The sequence below is a fragment of the Molossus molossus genome, unplaced genomic scaffold (assembly GCF_014108415.1).
Source record: "Molossus molossus isolate mMolMol1 unplaced genomic scaffold, mMolMol1.p scaffold_m16_p_18, whole genome shotgun sequence".
Lineage (NCBI taxonomy): Eukaryota > Metazoa > Chordata > Mammalia > Chiroptera > Molossidae > Molossus > Molossus molossus.
In genome coordinates this window covers 27,345,154-27,365,739 of record NW_023425353.1, presented here as the reverse complement: position 1 = coordinate 27,365,739, position 20,586 = coordinate 27,345,154, and the positions used below count along the sequence as shown (strand labels likewise).

At 35.1% G+C, this 20,586-nt stretch overlaps 1 protein-coding gene, 1 long non-coding RNA gene and 1 pseudogene across 2 annotated transcripts in view; 2 read left to right on the top strand and 1 right to left on the bottom strand.

Moving 5' to 3' along the window:
- PPARG (peroxisome proliferator activated receptor gamma) overlaps positions 1-20,222 on the bottom strand; it is a 139,728-nt gene extending 119,506 nt beyond the window's left edge. The window contains exon 1 of the mRNA XM_036266576.1: positions 19,963-20,222. The gene's annotated coding sequence lies outside the window, so the exon portion shown is untranslated. The remainder of the gene's footprint in view (positions 1-19,962) is intronic.
- On the top strand, positions 6,594-6,879 carry LOC118633538 (annotated as a pseudogene).
- On the top strand, positions 13,152-17,364 carry LOC118633089. The gene is made up of 3 exons (XR_004960146.1): positions 13,152-13,245; positions 14,167-14,202; positions 17,307-17,364. It is a non-coding gene; the product is annotated as an uncharacterized LOC118633089 (long non-coding RNA).
- Positions 20,223-20,586: the final 364 nt, after the last annotated feature.

Genomic DNA, 20,586 nt, shown 5'->3' with positions numbered 1-20,586 from the left:
TGTCATTGATCATGAGTTAAGGTCCTTCATCCCCTTCATCTTTTACATCATATTAATAATGACACCTACATTATTGTACAGACTTAAAAACAACTTATTTTAAAAGGACTGCCTGGCCAGTATGGCTCAGTGGTTGAGAGTCGACCCATGCACCAAGAGGTCGCCGGTTCAATTCCTGGTCAGGGCACATGCCCAGGTTGTGGGCTAAATCCTCAGTGTGGGGCATGCAGGAGGAGGCCAATCGATGTTCTCTCTCATCGATGTTTCTATCTCTCTCTCCCTCTTCCTCTCTCTCTAAAATCAATAAAGAAGAAAGAACTTTTTTTTTAAAAAAGGACTGATAACCTCAAAAGATAGGTGTTTGACAAAAGTTATACACAACAAAGATGATATTTATTAAAACATAGCTTCATTCTAGATAGCACACAGCTGTTAAGCCTAAGGTAAAGTACAGTGATGTGTTACAACCACTTAGGGATAGCAGATGTGGCACATTCCACATGAAGCAGATTTTTAAAAGGAAGACACAGAGAGTATATTATCTGAGTAAAAGTGCCAAAGGTCTTAGGATACATATCCTTTGCTCTTATGAAGGGCTCAGGGACCCTAGAAAAGCTGCACATTCCGTAAAGACAAAACACTGTCTACTGCCAAAAGCCTTATCATCAGGGCCTTAATAGACCCAATATCCAGACTCAATGTTCTGCACAATTTAACCTACAAAGAATTATTATTTTTCTTTTTTAATTCTGCATCTTTCAAATTGAAACTTGCAAAAACTATTCTGTTATCCATGCATGACATAAAAGTAGTGGATCATGAATATAAAATGTTTTCCCATTTTATATTTCTAATATGAAAGAATATAAACTATAGTCGATGTATCTTGTTTATTTGTTTGGAAATTCTGGAAATGGAAAACCTCTTAATGTAGACTCAATATGAATAATAAAGTACAAATTTTTTTTCAGACTGGGACATATTATTCTATAAAGAGTTACACTATCAGTGACTTAGACTTGTAAGTTTTGTTTTCTGACTAACTTCTAGCCTGTGTGATGGCAATTTATATAAGCACTCTCTTACTTGTCAAAATGAAAGCAGTATCCATACCAAAACTGTTCATTATATATAACATGTGTAACACATGAGAAACAACTTTATAATGGATTACTATTTTGACTTTTCTTACATGTAAGTCAACTAGAAAGGGCTTAAATATGTGAAAATAGAAAAAATATTAATAAAGAAAATTTGAACAAAATCTCTAATAATTAAAGAATGTTGACTCCAGATTAAGATAGTTATAACTTTCCTTGACATTTGTTCCAATTTCCCTTTGAAATACATATGAATTCATTAAAAAGTAATGAAACTAAAGAAAGAAGAAAGTAAAGATTTTGGGGAACTTCCATCTATTTCTAGCTTGTAGTCCTAAGAGTTGAATCAAACAGAAAACTGGCCAGCTCCGGTGACTTTCAGAGGCAGGCAAAATTCTATATCCTTTCCCAAAACTCTCTTCCATGACTAAGATCTGTAATTTCCTTTCTGTATCCATACAGTATTGCATTGTACCATAGAAGGTATAGTTTCCAGACATAAATTTTATTTGTATATTTTATATATAATATATATTATTTTATCACATTTATATTTCACTATAATCAAGTTAGATTTATCTCAGAAAATAAGACAATTTAATATTAGAAACCTATTAAAATAATGTGTCAGAGCATTAGGTCAAATTTTAAAAGAAAATATGATTATATAAAAATGCAAAATAACCCTCAAAATTCAACAGCCAGTATTGACCTTATTTCCTTAAAAACTAAGAAACTTTTTTTTTAATGCTCACCTGAGGATATTCTTCTATTTATCTTTAGATAGAGTGGGAGGGAGAGAGAGAAATATCAATGTGAGAGGGACACATTGACTGGTTGCCTCCCACATGACCTGGACTGGGGCCGGGGATAAACCGCAACCGAGGTAGGTCCCCTTGACTGGAATTGAACCCACGACTCACTGGCCTGCTGACGCTCTTAACCATTGACCCAAACCAGCCACAGCAAAACTAAGAAACTTTAATAACAATAATATGTATTTCAAACTTAATTGTGAAATACTATGGCAGCTTTTCCCCAAATGTGTCCTCTAGATAACTAGTTCCTTAAATTTTCCAACAAAAAAGCTTCCACCATAATATACATTTCACATGTTGTTCATTTCAGAGATTAATAAAGTATGTTAACGTTGTTAACATTGTTATCGAGTCTGTAAGCCTTAAATTAAAAAAAAAAAAACCAGTATCAACAATAACAATTTGCTTAACTGTTTCACTCACTACTTCTCCAACTTATTTGAACATTTGTTTCTTCACTTTTCATTATTTTACTCCTCAACCCTCTTCACTGCGATTAGTCACCTATCTTTCTACTGAAACTCAAGCACAAGTAACAAGTTATCTCCTTCTTGCTAAAGCCATTAGACTTTTCTTGATTTTATTCTATTTATCCAATGGTACATTAGTAAATGTTTAACAATGACTCTTCTTTTAGGGAAAATAATCTGATATGTAGTGTTTGCCAATATATGGGGTGTAAATACTCCCACCATGACTGATTTCAGGTTACCAATGTGATGTCACTGAGAGCAGAATGGGGAAGAGCTAGTGCAGTATAGCACACAACAGTATACAGTATTTCCACCACACAGATACAATCAACATGAACATCTCAATAGTGTAAAATAATTAGGAAATGATACATTTGGTGTGTTTATTCATTTTTATTACATGTAATTTTTTTTGCAATTTTTGTTATAGATGTTTCTCTTTTTTCCCCCCTAGACACCCTCCTCCCAATCCCACCCTCACCCCTAGCATTGTTGTCTATGTCCATTGGTTATGCATTTATTTATTTTTTATCCTCACCCGAGGACATCTTTCAATATTTTGTTTCAGATAGAGTGGGAGGGAGCAAGAGAGAGAGAGAAACATCGACGTGAAAGGGACAAATCGAGTGGTTGCCACCCACATGACCCAACCAGGGCTGGGGACAAACTGCAGTGGAGGCACATGCCCTTAGCAGGAACCGAACCCAGGTCTCTCCAGACCGCAGGCCAACGCTCTAACCGCTGAGCCAAACCGGCCAGGGCTTCATTTTTATTTTTAACATCACTTATTAAACTGCAGGTATATACATTTTAATTTTTAATAATGGCTGTGGATAACTATCAGCTTACAAAAATCCTGAAAATTTCACTATTGACTTCCACAAGTCAGTCTGAGCTGGCTCCAGCACACCACTATCTCTGCCTCTGCAGCATTTGACATTTTATCCAAACTCTACTATTAAAACTATCTCCTCCCTTAGCTTCCCAGAGACCAGTTTCTCTGAATTCTTATCCTACTATAGAGCTACTATTTTTGTCTCTTTTCTTGCTACTCCTTTCTGAGACCTTCTACTTTATGTGTTCTGCAAGTTCCTTCTTGGCCCCAATGTCACCCATAAACACATGATAGTAGCTCCCAAATCTTTGTCTCTAACCACAAGTCTTCTCTTAAGAGTTCCAAATCTGTATTTCCAGTTCTCTTTTGAACACCCTACCTGAGGCTCTTCAGGCACTTCAAACTCAACATCACCCAAACTGATGTTAAGAAGTAAAGAAGCACAATTCAACATATAATTGGAACACTCCTCATTCCCTGCAATATTAAAAGAAATTCCGTTCTCTACTCCAGTCTTTCAAAATACACTAAAGAAGATTCAATTAATAACCACAAGCAACCCTTTCTTCATATCCCCCCCATATTTCCCCCCTTCCCTTAGATTTTTTTCACACACCATATTCTCTCAAATATCTCCTTCACCAAAAGCCTTCCAACTGAACACTTTCTCCATTCTCAGCCCAGTAATTTCATAATCTCTCCCTCTTCCTCTCCTTCCTCTCCAGCATTTTATTATGTATATCAACTTAAATCTCATCCAACTTTTCATGTCCAGTCCCTTTCTATTCATTCTCCAGTACTTCGTCACAAAAATCTAGGAACTGACCTTGTAAGATCAACTTTTCTAAAGGGAAGGGAAGGGGGTGTTGTACTGTCAAATGAAAATTCTCTTTGGTAGACAAGTGGAAAGTGAAAGTATATGAACACTCTCAAATGACTAATTTTTATCCTGTCAAACAAAATACATGGATCTGCCACTGCCCTTCCCTCTCCAAATTTGCTGATTGATTCCATTAGAGGTCAGACTCAAGAGAGTCCAATTACAGCCTTTCCTCGATTTTTCACAACTGTCATACACAATTTGTTATTAAATGACCTCTATATCCTGGGATGGCAAACTGAAATGACTTTATTTAGTTTAAGAGTAACTTAAGAAAGAAAAATAAAAAATCTCCCAACAGTGGTTGGTTTTAAGTGGTCTTGGAGTTATTAGAGAAGATTTGGTGATCTAATATTATCTTGTCAAAAGTAACAAAAATAAGCACTTTTAAGTTGCTCACCACTTATAAGACACACAAATTGATTTGCAGTGAACCAGAACAACTAAAAGTTTAGATCTAACCCATGGTTACACTTGAATATGGTTATTCTTATGTAGATCTAATTGTTAAGTATGGAATGGTGGTGGTGGGGTGAACACATCTCATTCTCTGGCAAGTTAAAATTGGGTAATTGGGTTCTTGTTAAAGAGTGCAAGACAGGGTGCTGGGTCTAGGTTGCTTGGGTTCAAACCCTAGATTTGTCATTTGGAAGCTTATTTTTATCTCTCTGTACTTGTTTCTTCATCTGCAAAATAGAGATAATAGTGTATACCTTATATAATTGTTAGAACAAAATGTGATAATGTATGTAATGTACTTAAAACAGATCTGATAAGAATAAGAGCTCAATAAATATCAACTGTTACTATCAATAGCTAGATTACATTTTTGGTGCTTGAGATAATTTGAGAAGAATCCTTTAGAAGGATAGTTAAATGACATTTTGGCCTAGGCTAAAGGGTAAACTGAATGAAAGGAATCTAAGCAATCATGTAGTTACATTTATAAATCCATCATAAACTAAGTTATCCTAATGATCAATGTTACTCTAAAAAGCCATGATAACTATTTAGGATTAGCAAGTAGAATGTGCTTGCGGATTTGAAATAAAAAGCAACAATTGTTTGTTGAGCATCTGATATTTGTCAGCAGTGTTCTAGATGCTGGCGATAAAGAATAAACAAAATGGCCCTGGCCGGTTTTGCTCAGTGGTTAGAGTGTCGGTCCACGGACCAGAGAGTCCCGGGTTCGGTTTCCACTAAGGGCATGTACCTCCGTTGCAGTTTGTCCCTGGCCCCAGTTGGGGTCGTGTGGGTGGCAACCAGTAGATGTGTCTCTCTCACATCGATGTTTCTCTCTCTCTCTTCCCCCCTCTCTCCCTCCCACTCTATCTGAAGATAAATGCAAGAATGTCCTCAGGTGAGGATAAAAAAAATGAATGAACAAATATTCCACCTCTTGTGTAACTGCATATTTAAAGATGTAATTAGATGCTAAAGGATTATATGATATATCTGCTATTTGGGGAAAAAAACAGAAATTAAGGTTGTTAAAGACAATTAGAAATTATTTCAACAAGCCATTATGCTTTACCAGGATTCATGAATTAAGATCTATTGATCCCGTTCTCCTAATTTGAAGATTAGTGATTTAATAATTTTAAAAAAGTCGAAGTCCATTTATGTTCTATCTAATTTTATTTAGTCTCAGAAAGAGCAGCATAACATTTTGTTCATGTTAAATTCAGAATAAAAACTTCCCTAATGTATAGTGATTATAATAGATAACATTGTATTGTATAACTTAAATTTGCTAAGAGCGTAGAACTTAAATGTTCTCACCAAAAATAAGATAAATATGTGAGCAATGGATGTATGAATTAACTAGATGGAGGGAATCTTTTTTATATATGTATATATATATATCAAATCACTGTAATAAACACGTTAAATATCTTATAATTGTATATGTCAATTATATTTCAACAAAGAAAAATATCCCTTCTTCATCATTTGATTAGCACATAGAAATACATCTCACTTCCATATTGTAGTTAGAGACCTAAACGAAGAAAGAGATACTGGAAAGTAGAAAACAGAAATGAAGAGAGTCATTGGAGGAAGAGAAACAGAGACAGAAAAAGAACAAAAAGAGACTTGAATATGAGAAACACCAGAAATGGGGGGAAAAAAAAGGTGGAAGGGAGAGAAAAGAACTAGGGCTAGAGCAAAGTAGAGGCATACAGGGGAGGAAGGAGGGAAGAATAAAGGAAGGGAAGATAGAAAGTAGAGGAGAGGCTCAGAAATCCAGATTAGTCAGAATAACTTTTGATATTTAAGCGCATCTATTTACTTTGGATATAAGCATCAGAAAGAGCATTATTATTTTAAATATTGTGCAGAAATTAGTAAGCCCTCCCTCCTTCCCTCCCTCCCTCCCTCCTACTCTATCTGAACAAAAAATGGAAAAATGTCCTCAGGTGAGGATAAAAAATAAAAAATAAATAAAATAAAATCAATAAAGGTGGGGAAGGGGCGGTAGGCACCATGTCCTGCCACAAAGATGGCAAGAAGAAGCCCCTGAACAGCCCAAGAAGCAAGCCAAGGAGATGGACGAAGAAGATAAGGCATTCAAGCAGGAACAGAAGAAACTTGAGGAGCTAAAAGCGAAGGCCGTGGGGAAGGTACCCCTGGCCACAGGTGGAATTAAGAAATCCGGCAAAAAAGTGAGCTGTTCCTTGTGCCTGGGGCAGTGGTGATCCTTAATTCCATTCCTTTTTTTAACATCTGGATTCCCTACCATAACATCTCTTGCTATCTACAGCTAGAATGAGTGTTGTCTTGGAGCCTATTGTACATTTAAGAATAAACTTTTGTAAAAAAAATAACAACAATAATAATAGTAATAATAATAATCATGCAGTGGCTCATCTCTTCAGTTCTTCTCGTTCTGCCATTTCAACCTTAGCTGTGAGGTCAGAGTAAACCCAGCCCAGAATCCTACCCAAGTGTGTTCTTCAGTCTTTGTTCCATTTGGAATTCTATACCACTTGGAATTAAACAATTCATTTGAAAAAAATAAAATAAAATCAATAAAGGAAAAAAATTAAAAAAAAAAAAAGAGAGAGAGAGAGAAATGGCAGATGACTGCCCTACATGACTTGGTCATGAAGTCTAGTCAATTCATCCTTTAGGGCAGTGGTACTCTTAACTCTGGGGTGAAAAAAATTTTCTTTTCAATCCATGTGGATACTTTTATAATGTAAGAATGCAAAATCATATACTTGACAGTATAAATGTCCTGACAGTATAAAAATTTTTAAATGCTTATCCTCAAAGCTGTACTTACCTTGTGTCAAGTCAGCAACTAAGAGTTTGTGAGCAGCAACATCAGTCCATAGACCATAGTTGGAGTATCACTCACTGCTTTAGAATATGTCTCACATTTTCCTTCCTTTTCATTCCTATAGGCCCTCCTCATATTATGTCTAGATTTTTCGATAGCCTCCTGACTGCTTTCCCTGCACACTACCATCAGATTACTCTTCTAACTAAAACATCTCACTCTTCTCAAGACCTGGAATCTCACCACTCCTTACAAGATAAAATCCACACTGCTTTGCCCGCATTCCAGACCCTTTGTCATCTTACCTAAAATCTACATCTCCAAACATATTTCTCACTAACTCACATACATGTATTCTCCACGTCAAATGGGTTGATCTCTGTTAAGTTCCTCCCCGAAATCTATGCTTATTCATTAGTCCAGGCTTTATTTTCTTACACTGGATATTCTTTTCCCTTTCTCTTCTGCTATCTCAAACTCTGAATTTTTTTTTTTGAGGTAAAATTCACAGAACATAAAACTCACTATTTTAAAGCATACAAGTCAGTGGCATTTAGTATATTTTTAAAGCTGTACAACCATCACCTCTATCTCGTTCTAAAACATTTTAATCACCTCAAAAGGAAATCCTGTACCCATTAAGCAGTTATTCCTCCTCCCCTTGCCCCAGGCCCTGGCAACCACTAATCTACTCTCTGTCTCTTTGGATTTACCTATTCTGGATATTTCATATTAATGGAATTGTACTTTTTGTTTCTTTTTCTATATATTTTTTAGGTTTTTTTTTTATAAGGTTACTCTGTCAATCCCTGAACTTTTAAAGTTGAATTCATTGGCACATCGATTCGCTGCCTCCTACATGCACCCAGACTGTGGCCAGGGACTGAACCTGCAACCCAGGTATGTGCCCTTAACAAGGAATAGAACCTTCATCCCTTCAGTTCCAGGGCTGATGCTCTAACCACTGAGCAACACTGGCCAGAGCCCAAAGTGACTTTTTATTTTATTTATTTTATTTTTTAATCCTCACTGGAGGACATTTTTCCATTTTTTATTCATATAGAACAGGAGGGAAAGAGAGGAAGAGAGAGAGAGAAACATTGACGTGAAAGGGACACATCGAGTGGTTGCCACCCACACAACCCAACCAGGGCCGGGGACAAACCACAACCGAGGTACATGCCCTTAGCGGGAACTGAACCTGGGTCCCTTCAGACCACAGGCCAATGCTCTAACCGCTGAGCCACACCGGCTAGGGCCAAAGTGACTTTTTAAAAAATCAGGTGCCTATACTTGTATATAAGGATTTTTCGTACCAAGAATTAACCAGTCAGACACAACCTTGTTATGCAATGCGACCAATAAGATACAACTCTATTATATAACCTACATATCTATGGTTCAAAACAGGGCATTCACACCAGACAGCTATTGTGTTGGCTGTTCTCATTTTTTTTTTTTTTAATCCTCACCTGAGGACGTTCTTCCTCAGATTTTTTGTTCAGACAGAGCGGGAGGGAGAGAGAGAGAGAGAGAAACATCGACGTGAAAGGGACACACCGAGTGGCTGCAACCAGCACAACCCAACCAGGGTGGGGGACAAACAGCAACCGAGGTACACGCCCTTAGCGGGAACTGACCCCGGGTCTCTTTGAACCACAGGCCGACACTCTAACCACTAAGCCAAACTGGTCAGGGTGGCTGTTGTCATTTTTAAATTTGATAATCTAAGAGAAAAAAAGTCAGTGCTCCTAACTGAAAAGTCAGGTATTGCATGTTTTAAAAATTCTTGTGGTACACCAGTGTGCCTCTTGTGGCACACTGGTTGAAAATCACTGCCCTAGCAGGATATAAATAGGTGTGGCTGCAGGAGGATAATGGCAGGGTGCCCAAGGGTGGAGAGGGTGCAAATTCCCTGCACTGATCTTTTGTTAACAGACTCCTACCTTGGTTCTACAACCACAAAATGAAGGCATACTAAAAGTGGGTGTTCAGAGATGTCACAAGGCCACATTAAAAACAAGGGTTGCTCATTTGCTTTGTTTTATATCTAAATCAGTTTCTTTGGTATTTTGATTTGAAGTTGCTCATAAACCCATATCTACCTTGTAAAAGGAGATTAACTATAAAATAATTATGATGATAATACTGTGATTCATATATGAAATAGCTGATCAATTAAGTGTTTTATATATTATAAGCAAATTAATAGGCCAAAACTTGATAGTGTTTAATATAACACTTAACAAAAAGTTTGAAAGGGAACTAGTTTTATTTGATGCATGAGTAATAAGTCTAAATAACATTTCTTATTGTACATTGTGAACTTTTCTCCAGCAGTAATACTAAACAGAATTTGTTACAGTTGCCATTGGGAGCCTCCAAACAAGAATGTAAAACAGTGCTCTGGCCCTTAGGCCATTTAAAACCTGTTCTTCTGACCAGAACAACTGAAAGATCTAACACAGAATGCTGAAGTCTATAATTAACATATTTTCCCCTTTCATATCCCATTTTGCCGCTTTAGAATAGCAAATGTAAATGTCTTCTGGCATTAATTTCATATCATTATGTATCATAAAAATGTTACATAAAATAGAAATTAACATTTTAAAGAGTAATTTAGGAAATTCCCTAAAATTGTGAAAAATAGTAGCACTGAGAATCTCCTACAAGTGATATTGAAAAAGTAAAACTTGTCCTCAAAATTAAATCAAGTTTAAAAATATTTATAAAGTACTTATAATACACTCAGTCCCCTGTGTTACAGACTGTGAATTAGGGAAGGCATTCAGTGCATATACAACATTCATTCATATCCGCTAAGAATGAAGAATTTTGCCTGGTATACAGAACTTGGATATAAAATTATAACACATGACAGCAAATAAAATGTATAATATCCACACCAGATTACATTTCAGAGTAGATCAGTCTTCTGTTTTACTTCAGGTTAAGATTAAAATTAGTTTGCATTTTCTGAATTCAAAAGCTGGTGGCCAGGGTAAATATTTCACACATATATTGTATGACAAAGGAAATCAACTTGATATTTAAAAACTAAATGTGCATAATAAGAGCAAATTAATTATGTGTATATAGTATGCTTTGTTAGGATCAAAGAGCATTCCTGCAGGTATAGTAAAATGCCAACATGCTGGGTTCAATCACTTGGTTATTTTCTCACCTTTTACTGAACTGTGGTTATTTGTCTGCCTAGTGCTAGATACTGGTTCACCTACCCAGGGTTGTGTAGTCTCAAGACTGAAAAACACCTGTCTCACTATCTGTAAGGCCATGTTTCCAGGTGGACAGATATTGTAGGAGCTCAATAAATATTTGTTGGATAAATAAATCTTAAATTAAAAGGTCTTCTCAGATGTGCTCATATCAAGTTTATGTTACCCACAAACAAATTCTAAGAGCTATAAACTGAATTTTGTTGGTTTGGGTTTACCTTGGGCTATATTAAGGATTAAATCATCAGAAATGGGAGAGGCAGAAAGAAAAAAGAAATAGTATACCTGATATAAAATTTCTAAAAAGCTCTTAGAACTTTGTTTTCATTTAGATAAAGTTTATTCTAAAGTCATTGAGCTGATACAAGTTGTTAAAAAAAAAGTCCCAAATAAAGTGATAAGAAAAATGTAACCTGTAATCTGGGTCAAAGGCAAAACCACTTAATTTTCCCTTTGGGATGTCTAAAACAATATAAGAGATAAAAAGGAATAAAAAATAATTCAAAGGCTAGTTCTATGTGTGTTATACACATGTGTATGTGTGTATATATATTATATATAAATACATACAGATATATCTTTTACAGTGTTTATTTAGAGGTCTGACTAGATTTGGAGAACCTACTCACTTGCTATTTAATTTTTTTAAAAATTATTATCACAAATTATATCAAGGTTTCATAATGAATATTTGTAGTTGAAGTTTACCTTCACAATGCTTCATCAGCTCTTTATGATTACAAGTTCAGCATTCTGTCAAGAGCTGGAAAACCAAATAACTCTATCATGAGCTTATTTAATTTTAGAAAAAAAACTCTGAAAATAATAAAAAATAACATTGAATGTTAATTGTAACTGAAAAAAATAAAAATACATTTAAAAACAAAAATTTTAAATTTCTAACAGATAATAAAGCAACTTCTTTCATAAAATAATAATTTCAGTAAAACCACAGTGTGTGTGTGTATATATATATATATACTTTTCTTTTTTGTTGTTAATCCTCACCCAAGAATACTTTTCCATTGATTTTTTAAGAGAGAGTGGGAAGGGGAGAGAGAGAGAGAGAGAGAGAGAGAGAGATGTGAGAGAGACACATTGATTGGTTGCCTCTTGCAGGACCCCAGCTAGGGCTGGGGATCAAACCTGCAACCCATGTACATGCCCTTGACCAAAACTGAACCCATGACCCTTCGGTCCACAGGCCAATGCAGGGTTATACATACTTTTCTTCAAAAATTTAAATGAAGGTAGCTTTAAAAAATTAATTGGAAACTGTTTTTAAAAAACTGTCACTATTTGCTAAATATCAAAGAGAACATAGACTGAAAGAAATCAACAAAATCAAACCTTATGTATGGCTGAACAAAACTAAGAGGTTGTAAAAGAGATGGGATATTTTCCCCTCCAAGATAGAGGCTAGTAAAGCAAAGAGTACAGGGTAACCCAATATGAGATAAAATTATGAAAGAAAATTCGGTATAACATAAAAGAATTCATGTAGTGCCTCACATTATATTCAATGGCTTTAAAGGAATAAAACAGCTAGAGGATTCTTAATGTTTAATTTATTCTTTGCCTTGAGTTTTACTGATCAGTGTCACAGACACACACACAAAACTATAAATGTATATTTTTAATTACAGCAGCAATTTTGTATTACTGGCTAAACTTTGGAAAAGAGAAATATATAGAAACAACAAAAAAAAGTCTTCCATAACCTCACTCTTTTAATAACTGTCATAATATTTATATATTCCCTTCCTGACATTTTCATATATATATGTTTATGTAAGATTGCACTCAATAGGGCACATATATTTTTATGCTACCTTGTGTAACTTAGTATTTTTTAGATTTGCTATAGTTTTCTAAATTGTCATTGACAATTGTATAACATTTCACCTAGTGATTACACCATAATTTACTTAATCATTCTCCTGCTGTTGAATATTTAAGTTACTTCCAAATATTGGTTCCTATAACAATGCTTTTATGAGCCCAGCCAGTGTGGCTCAGTGAACTGAGCATCGTCCCATGGACTGAGAGGTCCCAGTCCGTTTTGTGATCCAGGCACATGCCCAGGTTTCGAGCTCCATCCAGTAGGGGGTGTGAAGGAGGCAGCTGATTGATGTTCCTCACAATGATGTTTCTCTCTATCTTCCCCCTTCCTCTCTCTCTAAAAAATCAATAAAAACTTATTTTAAAAAACAAAACAAAAAATAATGCTTTTATGAAAGTTATTGTGTATATGGCTTTTCCTATATCCTCCTCCCAAAAGTGAGGGAGTAGCATCAGAGTATGTGATATACTGCCCAACTGCTTTCTAAACAGCCTGAACTAAATCACAGTGACATCAGAGATATACAAGATTATAAGTTTCTTGAATTCCAGAATAATAGAATTTTAGAATTAAAAAAAACAAAACACAACTATCAACAATCACTAGGAAGGGTATGTTTTCTACTATTACTATATAGGAATAAAGGTTTACAAATTTGTGTTTAATGTGAATCCTCTAGTGGCAGAACATCCTCGGTGGTCTTATAAAATCCAGTCTTTGAAGTTGTACTCTTTGAACTTGGAGACTCAGGATCCTAGCAACCATTCTAAGGTGAGAAGAACCATTCTAAAGTGACACTTGGACTAAGAAGTAAGCCACTTAGTTTTTCTTGACACAAGCACATTGACAATAACACTGAGCTTATTTATGTAATAAAATGTCAAACCAATAAAAGTAATTTTACAGGATGATCCCAAAATATTCTACCACTGGGCAGAATGTGGTAAAAAATTTAACTATAGGCAAGGGTAAAGCCTAGTAAAAATAATTCAAACTAAGTGCACTAACCAATGGGCTCCAGGCTATCAGATTAGATGTAGGAATCATCTTGGAGGAGGGGTTCCAAAACAATATACATCAGAATTCCCTGGAGAGCTTGTTAAAACACATTCCCAAGGTTTCTGATTCAGTAGATCTGGGGTGGGGCCTAAGAATGTGCATTTCTGCCAAGTTTTCAGATGATTCTGATGTTGCTGGTTCAAGGACCACACTTTGAGAACCACTGCCTTAGATTATTTCTGTTGTCATTAAAATATTTGAGTACCTATCTGTGCTATTTGCTTAGAGGTAGAAAGAGGAATAAAACCCCGTCAGTACATGTTTTAAGAAATTGATCATATTTTTGGTAGATATTGTACTACTCTAGTCCTAAAAGTCAACAAGTTGGACCTTGTTGAAAACCAAGTTTAAAAATATATTATATTGCCTTTAAATAAAGCCAGGATGTTTCTAATTAGTTCCAAATGCTTTAGGAAAATATGTAGTAATCCTACATTGGCAAATGCCTGGGTATTTTCTTCACTCTTCTGGATTTTATTGTCATATGCAAATGATTTGTTAAATTACCTTCTTCATTTATAGACACACCATTCATATGTTTTCTCTTTCATAAACTCTATCCACTATATAAAACAAGAGAAAGAACTTACATAAGTACTTTATTATATGTAATAAAAAAACTTGTTTATATAGGTAATTATCAACTGACAGAAGAGAACATTTAGAAAGGTAAGACTCTGAGATTCTGTGCTTTAGATTCAGACTTCAGCAATCCTGTGGAAAAGTGAGTACAAGTAAGCAATATGCTTAGTCATAGGCATGTGGGTGGCCCATACCTAACTGTTAAACACTACCTATCAGCTGATTCACAGAATTAATGAACTTGCTTTTGAGGTGGCTACTAAGCTTCTATTTCTAACAGAGATGTGTTGGCTTGCCGTAACTATTTTTGGCAAAAAAGAAAAGAAAAAATAAATAAAGCATGTATGAAATTTTATGATCTCTAGATCTGCCAAAGCATTAAGCATTATTTATACTTCTTCAGTGTACTTTTTTTCTGATGATATTGAAAGATTCCTCTCATTTCAATTTATTAGAAAGCTACTTTAGAAGTCTAGAAGAATTAATTCATGGAAAGACTAGATAATTTGTCTAACACTGCAGAGAAAATAAAAGATATAGTGAGAGATAATATTCAGATATTTGATTACATTAACCAACAACTAACTCATAACCTTAATTTTGATAACATTCCCTAGGTATACGGATGTTTGGGAATAACAACTTGTTTTCTTTGAAGGAAAAAAAATGGTTCAAGAAAGAATTACAACTTATCTTGATTTTTAAGAAAAAATAAAGGCATGTGTGGGAGAAATACTATATCCTTTTCTATCATGATTTCAAATGGCTATTTTCATATTTTGTTTCATGAAGGCTGGTTTATGAAGAAACTGGAACATGAATCGCTTTAATTTTATTTTTCCTTCTCCTGATCCCCTCTTTCAAACAAGTGTGTTTTCTATCCCTTAAAGGCCTTGTTTTCAGATAGCAAGGTAACTAGGAACTAAACTCTCAAATTTTTGCTGATAGTGATTTAAAGCATTAACCTTGCTAGAAATATTGGCATTTTGAAAGTAGACTCCAAACTTTCAATGACAAAGATAGTTTTAGAGGTGGAATGACAGCCAGTAGGGTAGGATCAAGGTTAAGGGGTTCTTTCCAGCATATCATCAATGTACTCTGGCAGTCTGACAGGTATGTTTACCCATTGCCCTACTATAAAGGGCATTTTATTCCTTAAACATACAGGATAAGAATATCCTCTTTCTATTCACTTTCCCGGAGGCAATTTATAGAGCCGGAGAGAATAACAGTGCTAAGTGGCAACTTTAGAACTTTAAAGCTATTCTAAAGTTCTATGATGTCATCAAGGAGCAGGGTAAATTCTTAGAAACCAACCTTATATTTTAGGTCTATGCACAGTAACTACGCAACCTGCTGATTGTGGGAGTTGAGCATACAGAAATCTCTTACACTACTACTCAGGGTATTTCCCTGTTTTTCTACCTCCCTCATATCTATTGTCTACTTATCTATGGTAAACTGTGAAGGACTTCTCACCCCAAGTTTATACTAATCTGAACTCTTCTCAGAAGGTCAGAAAATTTGTCTCAATAAGTCTTAACCACATATAATAATTCTCTTGAGGAGTCCACAAATTTTTTTTTTTAAATCAGTTAAAACTCGCAATGACTTTATCTTCTGAAATAAATGCTGCGAGATAAAAATGTTTCCTAAACAGAGACTGAATCCAATTTAACTAAACCATTATGTGATCTAGTTTAAATCCTGACTGCAAGGTTTTAAATCTCTATTTATGTTGCATGAATTGATGGCTTAATTTCTTTCCTTTATGTCTGAGAAATCACAGTAGGGAAAGGAAACTCATTGTCCCCAAAAAGATTTTCTAGTTGAAAATGGCCTGGTCACTGGAATAGAAGGTAAAGCAATGACTCTGAGAAAGCCCAAACTATACTATTAAGAGAGTAGAAGTTAATGCCACTCCCTACTTCTCACCCCCAAAGGGGAAGCTACAGGAAAATGGAACACTTACCTGCTGGCACTGGCTTAAGCCTTTCTTTGCCCTTTGCTTCCCCTTTCGTTTAGCTATGTCCCTACTTGGGCTTTATAGTTCTATATTCTAGGAACACAGTGGGGTGCAGGCCTGAAAGAAAGTCTCTTACTTTCTTGCACAGGGGACACTTCAAAATAAAATGTATTACTTAACAATTCATAAGAAGAATTTAAAATTTATTATTTAGATGATGCACAGTTAATTATATGCTTTTCCAATTATTCCCTACTAGTAAACTGATGGGTTATTAGGATGTATTTTCACTTTTCAAGCCATTAAAAGCTTATTTTTTGGTTATAGCTTGTTAGAAAGAGACCCAGTTTTTACGATAAGCTCAAGTCATTTAGTTTTTTAGGCTGTGACATTATATTGTCTTTTGATCCAAAGACTCATGGCCCTCATTATACAACAAACTTGCTCCTGGGTAACATAAAATAAATTCTCACAGGGTGCATCATAAATATATGCAAAGAATAGTACTTTTTTTTTTTAAAAGCACAAAATGCGCCTTTGTGGACGCATTAGACATACAATGATGACACATGAGGATCCACATTGTCTACTACAGGACTCACAAAGATAATATCAATAAAACAAAAATAAGTATTAGGCTGATTTTTATCCAAAGTAATCAGGGAATGATGACAATTTTAAACTGAAGAATGATGAAATATTTCCAGAAACATTTTATAAATTGATCACCTCACAGCAAACATTATCTTCAGTTCATTCTTAACAATAATCTCAAAATCAGTACTAGGATGAACTATTAACATTTGTAAAAGAGTTATTTGGCTATAACACAGATAACCATAAATGTTCTCTTTAAAATATCAGCTCAATTAAATTTAGGGCCAAGGTCATGTCACTTACTATACACAAGCTTGCTGATAAAGTCTTAAATTCACATAAAAAAAAAAAGCTTGGTAAAATAACTGCAATGCTTTTCCCGTTTCACAGATGAGAAAATGGGGAGTTAGAAAGGATAAGTGACTTGCCCCGCTATAATAATTGAAACGGTTAAAAAATATAAACATTCATATGTTCACATTCATATTCTGAATTAAACGCTCACTATTAAAATATTGATTTGCATTGATTGCTGTAGAAAATAAGATTATATAAACCTGTTTTTAAAATAAAAAATAATTTAAGTATATACTATTATTGGTGATAGTTTCTGTCTTAATATCTGCAGAAATTTTCCCCAAGACATGGCCTATTGCATCGGTGCTGATATCCTTTCAAGAACCTACTTAAGTATTTTAGGTAAATAAAAACTAAAATCTGATGTTTTTATAAAATAAGCTTTAAAACATGTTATATAAATCCCCCAAATCTACTTGTGTATTGTGATAAAATACAAATAGTCACTAAGAAAACCTAGGAAGATTACAAATAATCTTCAACTTAACATTTTTTATATAGAATGCTATGAAACAAACTAAAATATGATATGCTGGGTCTATCTATGCTTGCAACATGGTTATTCACAGATCTTATTTTATTTTTGTGGAGTCAAATTAGATCAGTTTTGAAGGAACTTCGTAAGCATTTTAAATTGCTGCCCGTTTTATGGCTTTTTGGTTTTAAGAGGGAGAAAAGGAACAGCTCAGGAGATCAACTACCCTAATGTGAAGATCTATAATCTATTAGGCGAAAAAAAGAGAGAGAGAGAAAAGCAAGTTAGAAATTCAGATTAAAAAAATTTTAAGTCAGGGGGCATATTTTTACACTTACAGACTGGCGACCTAAGTTTTTTTGTTTTTGTTTTTTATTAGTGATTTTTAAAAAAATCCTCTACAACTATTATCTATTTAGTGAAATCCTACAAGACTAAAAACATGTTCCAGTACATTCGCCACAACTTATGACATATTATATTTCCAAATTCAAATGACAATGAATTCAGCAGAAGAACACCCATAAATTAGAATGACTAATATTTTCTGTCCTATCCATTGGGTATATGTAGATCTTATAAAAGAAGTGAAAGTATAGGCCAGGATATAGAAAACATTTGTAAAGTATTATTTCAACATTTTTTTCCTACTTCACAGAAGTCTCCTGTTATTAACAACCATTTCACAATTTGAAAACTAAGTGAAATGTATTATTAACACTTGTATATGTTTTCACAGCAGTGCCTTTCACACCACTTTCACACGCATAATTATCTTGATAATTAAAGTTAGCGGCAAATAGCCCTATTTTCAGAGAATTACAGAAGAGAGATAAGTATTTGTTTATAGTCATATTACTTAGTAATTAAAAGCAATTAACCATGATCAGTAATGCATTTCCAATGCATATTCCTAAAGTCACATATTTTCTCCTGTATAAATTTTAATACATAGGGAAAAATATAATTTTAATGTTACAGGGATTTTGAAATTATACTGTGATTTTAAAAAGTATCATTTATTAGTTTTTAAATGTAATTTTGAAATATACAAAGAAATGAACATTAAGAAAACTAGTCTCTTCAAAGAAAATAGTGTATCTAATTATTAAAAATATCAATCACAGTTTTAATTTTAAAAAGAAAGTATAGCCCTGGCTGGGTAGCTCAGGTGGTTAGAACATCATACTGATACATCAAGGTTGTAGGTTCGATCCCCAGTCAGGCACATACAAGAAGCAACCAATGAATGCATAAATAAGAGGAACAACAAATGGATGTTTTTTTTTCTTCTCTCTCAAGTCAATTTAAAAAAAGATATTTTAAAAAGAAATTATATTGTTTTAAATTTAAAAGAATGAAAAATACAGTGCCCAACAAACTTACCCTGGAATTCTTCAAATGTTTATACTTACTTCACTGATGCCATGCTTTTTATAGCAGTTATTGTAAAAGCTAGAAACTAACTTAAATATGAAAAAGTTTTTATTTAAAAAATTAAATCACAAGATGTTTTTCTTCTTTCAGTGAGTTGCAAAAGATTGAGTAGTCACCAGTTGATTCTAAGATCTTTTCATTTAAGATGTAATTATCAGCAAGTGAAATATCAAATATCTAATTTAAATAAAGGAGAAAAATTATGTGAAGTACATAGTTTAAATTTTTTGTATATTAAATAATACTATGAAATGTATTAACTTCAGAGTGAATCTGACTGAAAGTAGACAACACAAAAACTGCTTTAAAACTTGGAACAGTATCTTTTGAAGTATCATTCCAAGTGCTAATTGGTAGCATCTAGGAGTCTTTTCTATAAAACTTTAATAAGAGTGGAAGGTATTCCCTTAAGAGAAAAGCCACAGTGAATGTCTATGTCAGTTTCTACCCTAGAAGGGTTTTCTAAATCATTTAGCACCACCAGGTTGTTTCTGCGATTGATCACTTGGCTATAGACAGGAAAAGTACCACAGAACATCTGAAAGCTGTCGAAGATCTGCCCAGGTCTTTTAAAAGGTTAAGTTTATCATTGTTCTCTCAATAACTCCAATTACGATTTGTTTCATGAATGATAAAAGCACTTGACATAAAACAATGAACTTCAAAATCAAGTTTCTCCAGCAATAGGTTTCACACAACTTAGTTCATCATCTTGCCTGGTTTTCTTTTCAGATAATTCACACAAATTAATTTTATATTTTGTCCCTAAACTTAAAGAAAAGAAAAATTTTAGCTTCTTCATGACAGACTACTATTTTTGGCCTTTATTCTTCTGAAATAATTGACACTATTTTCCCAACTATTACCCTCAGACTCAAGTGAATTAGATTTCTACGGTAAAACAAGAGCAGAGCAAAACAATGATATAATATGATCACCATCATCGTCATCTTGCAAATTTTGGACACATCAACAACCCATTTCAACAAAATGCAATTACAGTGAGCCGACTCACCTAAGCACTGGGAGTTAACAAGAAGGATTTAGAAATGCTGCCTTCTGATTCACCAGCAGAGGTAAAGGCCCCTTCTTTACCTAACTGACCTTATATAAAAGCAGCAGATAGGTTACTCCCAGTTTCTGCCTCCTTACCTTAGGCTCCTCCCCAAATACCAAGGCATAAAGTACCACGACTACACACCCACCTTGCACCCCCTACACGGAGGGACTATGATTTCTGTTAAGCACCCTCCCTCCACCTACCTCGGTCAGCCTACGGAGAGCTTGTGGGCACCCGTGGGAGCCCACAGCACTCTAACGTTCCCTGTCCAAACACGGGGTGTGGGAGGGGGCCGCACTCTCCATCCCCGACGACCCTGGGGACTCCAGCCCACACGCCCGGACCCCCACTCGGCTCAGGGCTAGCAGGGTGCTTAAGGGCCACGGGGCTGGGTGACCCCAAGGACGCCCCTCGCTGAACTGTTTCTGCGACCCCCCCACGGAGAATCGCCGTCTGGGTTCCGCGGACCCAGCAGGAGGACTCCGCCGCCGCGGGACCGCCATGCACCGGATCCCGCGTTTCTGTCCCCAACTTTTCCTCGGGCCGCTGCCGGACGCCTGCGCGCCTCGGCGGGGCCTC